Source organism: Saccopteryx bilineata, chromosome 3, assembly GCF_036850765.1.
Source record: "Saccopteryx bilineata isolate mSacBil1 chromosome 3, mSacBil1_pri_phased_curated, whole genome shotgun sequence".
Taxonomy (NCBI): Eukaryota; Metazoa; Chordata; class Mammalia; order Chiroptera; family Emballonuridae; genus Saccopteryx; species Saccopteryx bilineata.
In genome coordinates this window covers 145393993-145403873 of record NC_089492.1, presented here as the reverse complement: position 1 = coordinate 145403873, position 9881 = coordinate 145393993, and the positions used below count along the sequence as shown (strand labels likewise).

At 44.9% G+C, this 9881-nt stretch overlaps 1 non-coding gene across 1 annotated transcript; it reads left to right on the top strand.

Moving 5' to 3' along the window:
* Window positions 1-8052: 8052 nt before the first annotated feature.
* TRNAA-UGC (transfer RNA alanine (anticodon UGC)) lies at window positions 8053-8128 on the top strand. The gene has a single exon. It is a non-coding gene; the product is annotated as a tRNA-Ala (tRNA).
* Window positions 8129-9881: the final 1753 nt, after the last annotated feature.

Here is a 9881-nt window from a genome sequence, read left to right as displayed (position 1 = left end):
AAAAACCTCATTTTCTTCTGTAACATGGCATGGCCCAATACAAATTAGACAATGACTCCCATTGGCCTAAAAACTGGACATTAAGTTACAATATTCTGAGAGAGCTTGACAATTTCTGCCACCGAACAGGGAAGTCATCAGAAATTCCTTACATGTGGGCTTTCTTCTCCTTTCACTCCTGTCCTTAATTTCTGTGCCTTCTGTTCTACACGCAGGTTGTTTTTGGCCAAAGAAACCTCACATAAACCCTTAGCTCCTAATCTTTCCTCCTTCACCCGACCCCCAACTCTCACCCCCTCCTGCCTGACCCCCGGGGGCGCCCCTCTCTTAGGACCCCTCTCTGGTTCCTCTGCAGACTCTTTCTTTTTATTTTCTTTATTTTTATTTTTTTGTATTTTTCTGAAGCTGGAAACGAAGAGGCAGTCAGACAGACTCCCGCATGCACCTGACCAGGATCCACCCGGCACACCCACCAGGGGGTGATGTTCTGCCCATTTGGGGCGTGACTCTGTTGCGACCAGAGCCAGTCTAGCGCCTGAGGCAGAGGCCACAGAGCCATCCCCAGCGCCCGGGCCATCTTTGTTCCAATGGAGCCTTGGCTGCGGGAGGGGAAGAGAGAGACAGAGAGGAAGGAGAGTGGGAGGGGTGGAGAAGCAGATGGGCGCTTCTCCTGTGTGCCCTGGCTGGGAATCGAACCCGGGACTTCTGCACACTAGGCTGACACTCTACCACTGAGCCAACTGGCCAGGGCCTTTTTATTTTTTTAAAGTTGCTTTTCTTTTCTTTTTTAAAAATTTTATTTTATTTTATTTTATTTACAGAGACAGAGAGTGAGTCAGAGAGAGGGATAGACAGGAACAGACAGACAGGAACAAAGAGAGATGAGAAGCATCAATCATTAGTTTTTCATTGTGCATTGCAACACCTTAGTTGTTCATTGATTGCTTTCTCATATGTGCCTTGACCATGGGCCTCCAGCAGACCGAGCAACCCCTTGCTGGAGCCAGCGACCTTGGATTCAAGCTGGTGGGCTCTTGTTCAAACCAGATGAGCCTGCGCTCAAGCTGGCAACCTCGGGGTCTTGAACCTGGGTCCTTAGCATCCCAGTCCGACGCTCTATTCACTGCGCCACCATCTGGTCAGGCTCTGCGGACTCTTTCGCTCGGGTCTCTTCCCTCCAAGAGCCCCCTCCCCTCCTTTCACAGAATCTTGTTTCTCATTCACCTACAAATACCAGTCTTTCTTTCTCCTCCCCTGCTGGCCAGGGGCCCCTTCCTTCTCCACTGTGTTCTTAAACTCCTCCTCCCTCCTTACAGATGGGTGGCTCTGTCTCTTTGTCTTCTTTGACCCATTCCTCCCAGCCCACCAGCTTCGGCTGTATCTTACCCATTCCCCTTCCCCACGGCTTTGGCTACAGCTATGCCCTTCTCCCCCTCATCTTCTCCCCTCTCCTCAGAGCTCTAAATCTTTTTTAACTCCTCTGACCACATGGCACTACCACCAGCATGTTAATATCCTCCTGAAGATTCTGACCCTCCTTATTTCCATCCAGCTGTTCACACTATCCATCCATCTGTTTTATCTCTTCCTCCCCTCTATGCTAACAACTCCCTGCCATCTTGAAAAACTTAAAAAAAGCAGAGTTGTCTATTAAGCTGTGTGAGTAATTTGTTTGTCTCTTTGTTTGTCAGAAAATATCTCTAGTAGTATAATTTTAATGGAAACAAGTAAAGCGGGCTCAGTTAAATTTCTTAATTTATAATTTATATGTGAAGTCTTTGTTTAATGTGCAACTGTGTCTGTTTCTAAGGCCTTAAACCAATAATTACGTACCTCTTAAATCAAGGCTTACTCATCTCCATGGACTCAACCTGCAATACCTCCATCCTTCCTGTTTGAAAACCTTCAGGGGGTTATCACCTCATACAAGACTTACGCCTAATCAATGAGGCAGTATTTCCCTTCCATCCAAGTAGTCCCTAATCTCTACAGGTTACTGTCACACATTCCCTCAAACACCACTCACTTAACAATTCTAGACCTCAAGAATGCCTTCTTTACCATTCCTCTACACCCTGACTCTTACTTTCTGTTTGCTTTTTTTGGACTGACCCAGACAATAATGCAGCCCAGCAACTTACATAGACTGTCTTACCCCAGGTGTTCAGTAACAGCCCACACCTGTTTGGGCAGGCACTAGCTCAGGATTTAGCAGCATGCAATCTCAAAACTAGTACTCTGTTACAATATGTAAATAACCTACCCCTCTGCAGCCCCTCCCTGCCTGCCTCAAGGAAACACACTGCCACCCTTCTTAACTTCCTCACCACGAAGGGATATTGTGTCTTTTCTGCTAAGGCTCAACTTCACTCTTAGTCGTAGTCTATTTGGGCATAACCTTAACCCCCACCACCTGAGGTCTCACCCTAGATAGAACTCAGACCCTCCACAATCTCCAACCACCTACCACCTCAAATCAAATCTTTTCTTTCCTCAGTCTAATAGGCTTCTTTAGACACTGGATTCCCAATTTTGCTTTTTTAGTCAAGCCCCTCAGTGAGATCTTCTGAGCATGGCTTTTAAGGTCTATAATGGCCAAGGGAGTAACAGAAAAGGCAAATAAGGCCTAAAAGAGGTCAGGAAATACCAGCTTTTGGCATATGCTTTTAAAGGTTCCAGTTCCCTAAAGGGCTTCATAGGATTCCATCAAGGCCCTGCTTCAAAAGTGGAAAGAAAGGTCATTGAACTGAAGCCTGCCAGGCTTCCCAGCCCCACTGGTTGACACATTTTTGCTGTGGAAAAGGGACATGAGAAGGTAAGCTGCCCCCTTGCTCCATGGAGGGAGGGTTCAGTCTCTTCTAGCCCTGCTCCAGCTACCCGTGACCTGACCTTGCCCAGCATGCTGAGAATTGCCACTGAAGGCCCAAGGACATTGTTCACGAGCCTAAGGTATTTCTTCCAAATAACAGATAAACAGATCTCATTTCTTGTAAACACAAGGGCCATTGCCTTGCCTGAATATTTGAGTTTTATTTATCCCTCAAAGGTCTCTACTCTGGGTATTGACAGTCTGATTTTGTTACTTTATTTAATGTATAGTGTCTCCTTTATTCCTCTTGTCTTAATGTCCCATACCTATTGTAGGCTGGGACCTGCTGCTAATTCTAGCTAGAAGCAGTGGTCACTAGGACTTAAACTCTAGCTGTAAAGTGTAGAAATGTAACCATCCTTTCCCTAAGTACTTGCAGAATTTACAGATTATTTAACAAACTGTTCAAAGACTGTCCAAGAGGCGCTTCCAGCATTGCATCACCCAAAGACTGACTTTTACGTGGACAGGTCCACACACAGTGATCCTGACAACTCCCACTGCCGCTAAATTAGAAAAACGGCATGACACCTATATGTGTCTCCCTATTAATTGGACATAAACCTGTACCCTAATCTATCTCACCCCAAATATCAACCTAATCCCACCTCATGAGCCTCTTCCAGTTCCTAGTACAATACCCATCAATCTAAAGACCAAACGAGCTATACAGGTAATTCCTCATCTTGTTGCTTTAAAAATTCTATAAAAATAGGTCTAGAGTCAGGGGGACTGGCCACTGCCCTGTCTTATTCCCACTCTCTCTCTCTCTCTCTCTCTCTCTCTCTGAAACCTAGCAAATTCATAAAAAACAAACCGAGTCATGGAATCAGTGGTTTCGCACAAACTGGGTGTCTTGACTATTGCCTTTCATTGGTCTACTCACTCTCCTATTTATTTTTCTAACTTTTGGACCCTGCCTCTTACGTTTGTTCACTAATTTCTTACAAAACCACATGCAGACCTTCACCAATCAGAAAATTGGAAAAATCTACCTAACCCTACACACCAACCCTGAAACCTGCCCTTGCGAAACAGAAAAATCTGGAACCCTATAAATACACCCCTACTCCGAACAATGTTCCTGCAGGCCCGAATGAGAGAAATCTCCAGAATTACCTACAATCAAATGCTTTTACAACCCCTACTTTAACTGCCCCCAGGAGGGGTTCATGAAGGAGGCCTCCAATAGGGGTAACAGCAGGAAGTAGCTCCAGAAGATGGCCGGTCCGAGACAAACCTCCTTCCTGAACCCCATAGCCTTTCCTTCCCCTACCCCCTTTTCCTTTTTATCATACCACAGAGTGGAGAAATGATAGATACATAAATTTACCAGAACTTCCAACTGCCCTTTGGTTATTCCGTCTGGCTGCCTGACCTCACCCTTACTTACTGGATAATTGCCCCTGAGGCAGAAGAGTTCCAAGAAGCTGGTAAACCGCCCCAAGGAGCATTCCAGGGAGTCGAAATTGTAAATCCGCAGGAGGGAACATACCAGAACTTCTGACTCAGTACCTCCTCAGGCTTTCCCAAACCCTATAAAAATTTGCTCCCCAGTCTGTACCTGTCCTTTCTCCCAGAGAAGTGCCCCGACAGTTCTTTCTCCTCTAATAAAGCCTACACATCTGGTGTTTGAGTGCCGTCTCATTCTTACAGTCTGCACATGTATTCTCCCCAGAGGTAGCCCCAAATGGCTGTCCATACACAGTTCCATAAGGACTCAGTAGAATCCTACTTTGAGGAGCCACTCTTATCCTAAGCAGGAAAATGGGTAAGGCTTGGTCCCAACGGAGATGAGTTTCTTGACAGTTTAGCTATATTCTTCTTTAAGAATACCGTATTTCCCTATGTATAAGACGCACCTTAGTTTTAGGCCCAAAATTTGAAAAGAAATGTATTATATAAAGTTATTGAACTCAAGTTTTATTCATCATAAGGTTCATATTGTAAGGTCAGTGGGCAATGGGGAAAGGTCACATGAGGAACCAGACCCAGAAACTTTGGCTAGAACTGCCCACACCAATGCACACCAAAAGAAACTTCCCAGAAGTCCTTTAGAAAAGAACAACTGTCTGCCAGCCAGTGAGATTTCGCCATGACATATCTACTCACCTCTATCCTAGATGACCCTTTAAATATCTCTCACATGGTTTCATCTATGCGACTTCTCTGGCCCCTGTCTCCCGGACCAGAGAACCTCATCAGGCGGGATGCACTGTACTAAATAAAGTTTTTGCTATTCCACACTTCTTGGCTATGTCCTTCCTTCTTCCTCGGCGGGGAAAAATACCTACACATACACTCTTCATCACTGTCAAAACTCCCATCCATTAGCTTGTTCTCATCTGTGTCTGATGATGAATCATTGTCTTCAACAATGAGTGCAAAAACAAGTACAAAAAAGCGGGAAATGCAAGTAAAAAATCTACAACCTCTCTTTAAGATGCATCCAGTTTTTAGACCTCAAAATTTTCAAAAAAAGGTGCATCTTATACATGGGGAAATATGGTATATTCTACTTTTCCAGAAGCCTGAGGTCTACATGCCATATGGAGTCTCCATTTGATTACTAAAACTTTCCTAACTTTCTGTGTAATTACTGAAACAAAAGTAGGCCCATCATTGCTCTGGATGCAGCCAGATCAGCCAAAGCGAGGAATTATTTCCTTCAGTAGGGCTAGCTCTGCCTCCGAGGATTTCTCAGTGCTGGTAGGATAGGCTTCCACTCATCCTGAAAAAGTATCAACAAAGACTAACAAATACTGTATGTCTATCCTCAGACCTTCGGCATCTGGGTAAAGCCTATTTGCCAGGCCTTAGTATTGTTTCCCCTCTTTCTCACTAGGTTGTTCATCTGGTATACAACACATCTAGCTATTATTTTCTGTATGGCTTTAGAAACCCCAGGACCTGTGAGCCTGGTTTCATATAGAGATCAATGAATCTGTCGGAAGCCGATCAACAGTTGCTGGTTGACACAGTCACAGTAAAGAAGAAAAGGCTTGCTGGTTGACACAGTCACAGCAATGAAGAAGAGGTGCAATGACACTTTCCCACTAACTTCTTGGATTTATTGAATTTTCTTCCCCCCTTATCTGGGTGTGTGTGCTATCATTTATGGCACAGGGATAATAGCACCGTGCTTTCCCTGTAGATTGCCTTCCCTGCAGATTCGCAGTAATTTTTCTGGAAATGAGACAGAAGGTGTAAATTCCACAGAAAAGCCTATAAACCCCCTTGCCTAGGCCCGGTAGACATAGGAGGCTGGCTATGATATCCCCCGAAAGGGACTAAGTCTGTGGGAAAACTCCCTCCTATAAATCATATTAGGGAAAAATAGATTGTGACTTATGAATAGGTAGGAAACAGTAGCTAAACACAAAAGCACCTTTCAGCTTTTACCTAATCTATCACTTTACCTCCCTAGCCTTTTCATATTTTAGAAGAATAGAAAAACTTTCCATTCCTCTTACATACCTGACCTTCAGGTAGTGGAACATTCTGAGAAAAATAAGTTAGAACTTAACTAGTATATGAAAATAGTAGACAAACAGAATTTGACTAGACAATAGGCTATTAGTTAAGGTAGAGTTATTAACCAATACTGACCTTTTAGAAGCTTGCGCCAATATTGTCGTTGCTGCTCAAGTATTGTATAACTGTACTTAGAATGGCTTACCACTTGATTTATAGCTTATAGAAATGTACTAACCTGTTCCTAGAATATTTACCCACATTGAAGCAAAAACAATTATTAATCAATGTATTCTGCATACCACATAATTATAACTTAGTGTATAAAAATAAAGCTATCCTAGCCATTGGCAGAAGTGCCTGGCAGATGAGCTAAAAGAATTCGGCTCTCTCACTCGTTTCGTGCCAATGTCGTCCATTCCTGTGGGACCCCTGAATTCCCCACAGGGCGGGACCCCGGCATGGATCGCTTCCAAGTGAGTGGCTTCGTGCAGATGCTTCATGACTGGCTCCACTACATGGATATTCAGGATGAAGTATGACTCCTTTCTCATTCTTTCTTCATCTGTTATCAGGAGCCTTTTCATCAATCTGTCAGATTGTTTCCTTTAGTTACTTCAGTGTCCTCTCCCACAGCACATTCCAATACTTTTAAGAAAGACTGGCTTTCAGGGGTCCCAGAAATTCCACTTACAATTATGGCCCATCATGAGGGCACATTTAGAGGTCTATTGACCACAGACTATGTCACTCTACTGCCAATAAAAAAACAACAACTCCACCATTTGTCCCTCAACGGCTAGTTTTATCCAAGGTTCCTGGGAGATGACCTTAAGAGACTCTTGTAATGAATGAACATCTGGGCCCTGTTGTTGTCAGAGCTCTTCCCTTTCCCTAGCATAACTTTCAAAATTTCTGGCGCTGGCTTCCTCTTCCCCCACTTGGCACACTCATTTTTCAGTGCCACCTCCATTGCAATATGCACACTGATCACAGTGAGAGAGCCAGCCAGGGGCTGTGCACCTCTTTCTTGTGGATGCATCTGTCCTGAGGCCTATTCCAAGAAAATGGTGGCCATTTGGGCCTTCTTCTGTTTTCTGTTATTATAAACTTTAATGGCAATGTCTACTAATTGGGAAGGATTCATATCTATTCCCTCCTCTAACTTCTGAAGTTTCTTTCTGCTATCCATTGCACTCTGGGAGATAAAGGTCACATTTAACAGACTTGTGGATCTATATCAATATATTTTCTGTAGGCCTGGCAGATTCTTTCAGGAAATTCAGAGGGGTCCTCAGAGGGCTTCTGTTGTACCGCCTGTACCACATTCATTTTTCTGTTCAGGGACTCTTTTCTTCAGACCCTCAAGGATGACCTTTTATAATGCTCTTAGAGAGGGAGCTCATCCTTATTAGGGTTCCAGTCAGGCTTAGATAAAGGTATAGTCCAAGTCAGTTAAGGAACCCCATTTGGCCCAAAATTTAAGGTGCATCTTATACATGGGGAAATATGGTATTCTTAAAGAAGAATATAGCCAAACTGTCAAGTAACTCATCTCCGTTGGGACCAAGCCTTACCCATTTCCCTGCTTAGGATAAGAGTGGCTCCTCGAGGTAGGATTCTATTGAGTCCTTATGGAACTGTGTATGGACAGCCATTTGGGGCTACCTCTGGGGAGGATACGTGTGCAGACAAAGAAATAAAGGTAGGCCCTGGCCGGTTGGCTCAGCGGTAGGGCGTCGGCCTTGCGTGCGGGGGACCCGGGTTCGATTCCCGGCCAGGGCACATAAGAGAAGAGCCCATTTGCTTCTCCACCCCCACCCCCTCCTTCCTCTCTGTCTCTCTCTTCCCCTCCTGCAGCCAAGGCTCCATTGGAGCAAAGATGGCCCGGGCGCTGGGGATGGCTCCTTGGCCTCTGCCCCAGGCGCTAGAGTGGCTCTGGTCGCGGCAAAGCGACCCCCCAGAGGGGCAGAGCATCGCCCCCTGGTGGGCAGAGCGTCACCCCTGGTGGGTGTGCCGGGTGGATCCCGGTTGGGCGCATGCGGGAGTCTGTCTGACTGTCTCTCTCCCCGTTTCCAGCTTCAGAAAAATACAAAAAAAAAAAAAAAAAGAAAGAAAGAAAGGTAAAGAACTATGTACAGTACTATGTCATACTTACTTGTGATTGATGACCTTGTGTGTCAGAGATCTCTCCCCCACAGGTTCGTTACATTCCTTTGAGGCTAGAGATAAGGTGCCACTCACGACTTGGAAAACAGAATCCCCAGAGAGCCCACTAGAGGAAACCTGGACGGGGCCTTGAGATGTACTTGTCACCACCCGACAGCAGTGGAATTGGGAAGAACAAGACATTGGATTCATCGCAGCAGAGTGAGAAACACCAGGAGAACAATGGGCCACCAAACTGCTGGAAGACCTGAAAGTCATTTTTCAAAAAGAATGACTTACATTTTTTTCATCACTTTTATTTAACCCCGTGTTGTAGAGAACTTATTGGCTGTCTTCTCTGAGTCCTGTGTCTGCCTTGCTGGTTCGCAGGTCAGGCTGGTCATGGTTCTCCTGGGACTCTCATTTCACTGCTACCAACTGGGCTATTTCCTGCTGAGCTGCTAAAGATGACCCCATTCACAGAGAAGGGTTCAGTCCATATTTGGATGTCAAACAATATGTTTGACAATCATAGAAAATCAAGAAGCGGGCAAGGCAACCGTACCTAACTCCCTGAAGACAAGAATGATAAAGTACAAATAATTAGTACCTCATGGCTTGCAACTAATCACAACAAGGGACAGTATGTCAGGTTCCCTTGATAGGCGAAGCACTAACTTTTTAGCTGCTGAATCTGAGAAAGTTCAGGAGAAGGTCTGGAGATGCAGGGGGTGTGGCCTCCAAGGAGCTCTTGGCAGGTGTTTACTAACTGGTACAGAAACATTTCAATGCTTTAACAACCAATAGTGCCATCCTGGTGTGTTCTAGCTCTGTGCGTTGTTTATTGTGCCAGTGACTTCCTTAAAGTGACTGGTGGCAGCAGTCACTGGCAGGATTACTGTATACAGAACTGGAATAAGTTGAATGATTGAAAAGACGTTCATCTATTAGTTGCTTAAAAAACATTATTGGTGGGTATCAGAAAATTATTCATTGTCAAGATGAGGAGATGGACAATCAGCCCCCAGCAACATTTCCATGTAACCTGGGAGTTGAGATGTACTGGAGGCTATGGGAGGACAGAAACCAGTACCCAGAATAACAGTTGAGTGTGTGCATGCATGTGTGTGTGTGTGTCTAGCTATACACAGTATGTGTGTGGTATATGTGTGTTTGCACTGTGTGCCATGGATCTCACAAATAGGTGTGGGTGAGTGTACATAATTTATGGAAATGCTGAGACAAGTACTCTTTATGAGACTGAGAAGATGGTGACCAGAAGATAAAAACAGTGGAAGGGACCTTTAGCCAAGTCCTTAAAGTGCATCATACATGATCGTCCCAGAACCAAGTGAGCAGGAGATGGGCTGGGCCATTCAGCAACTGACAG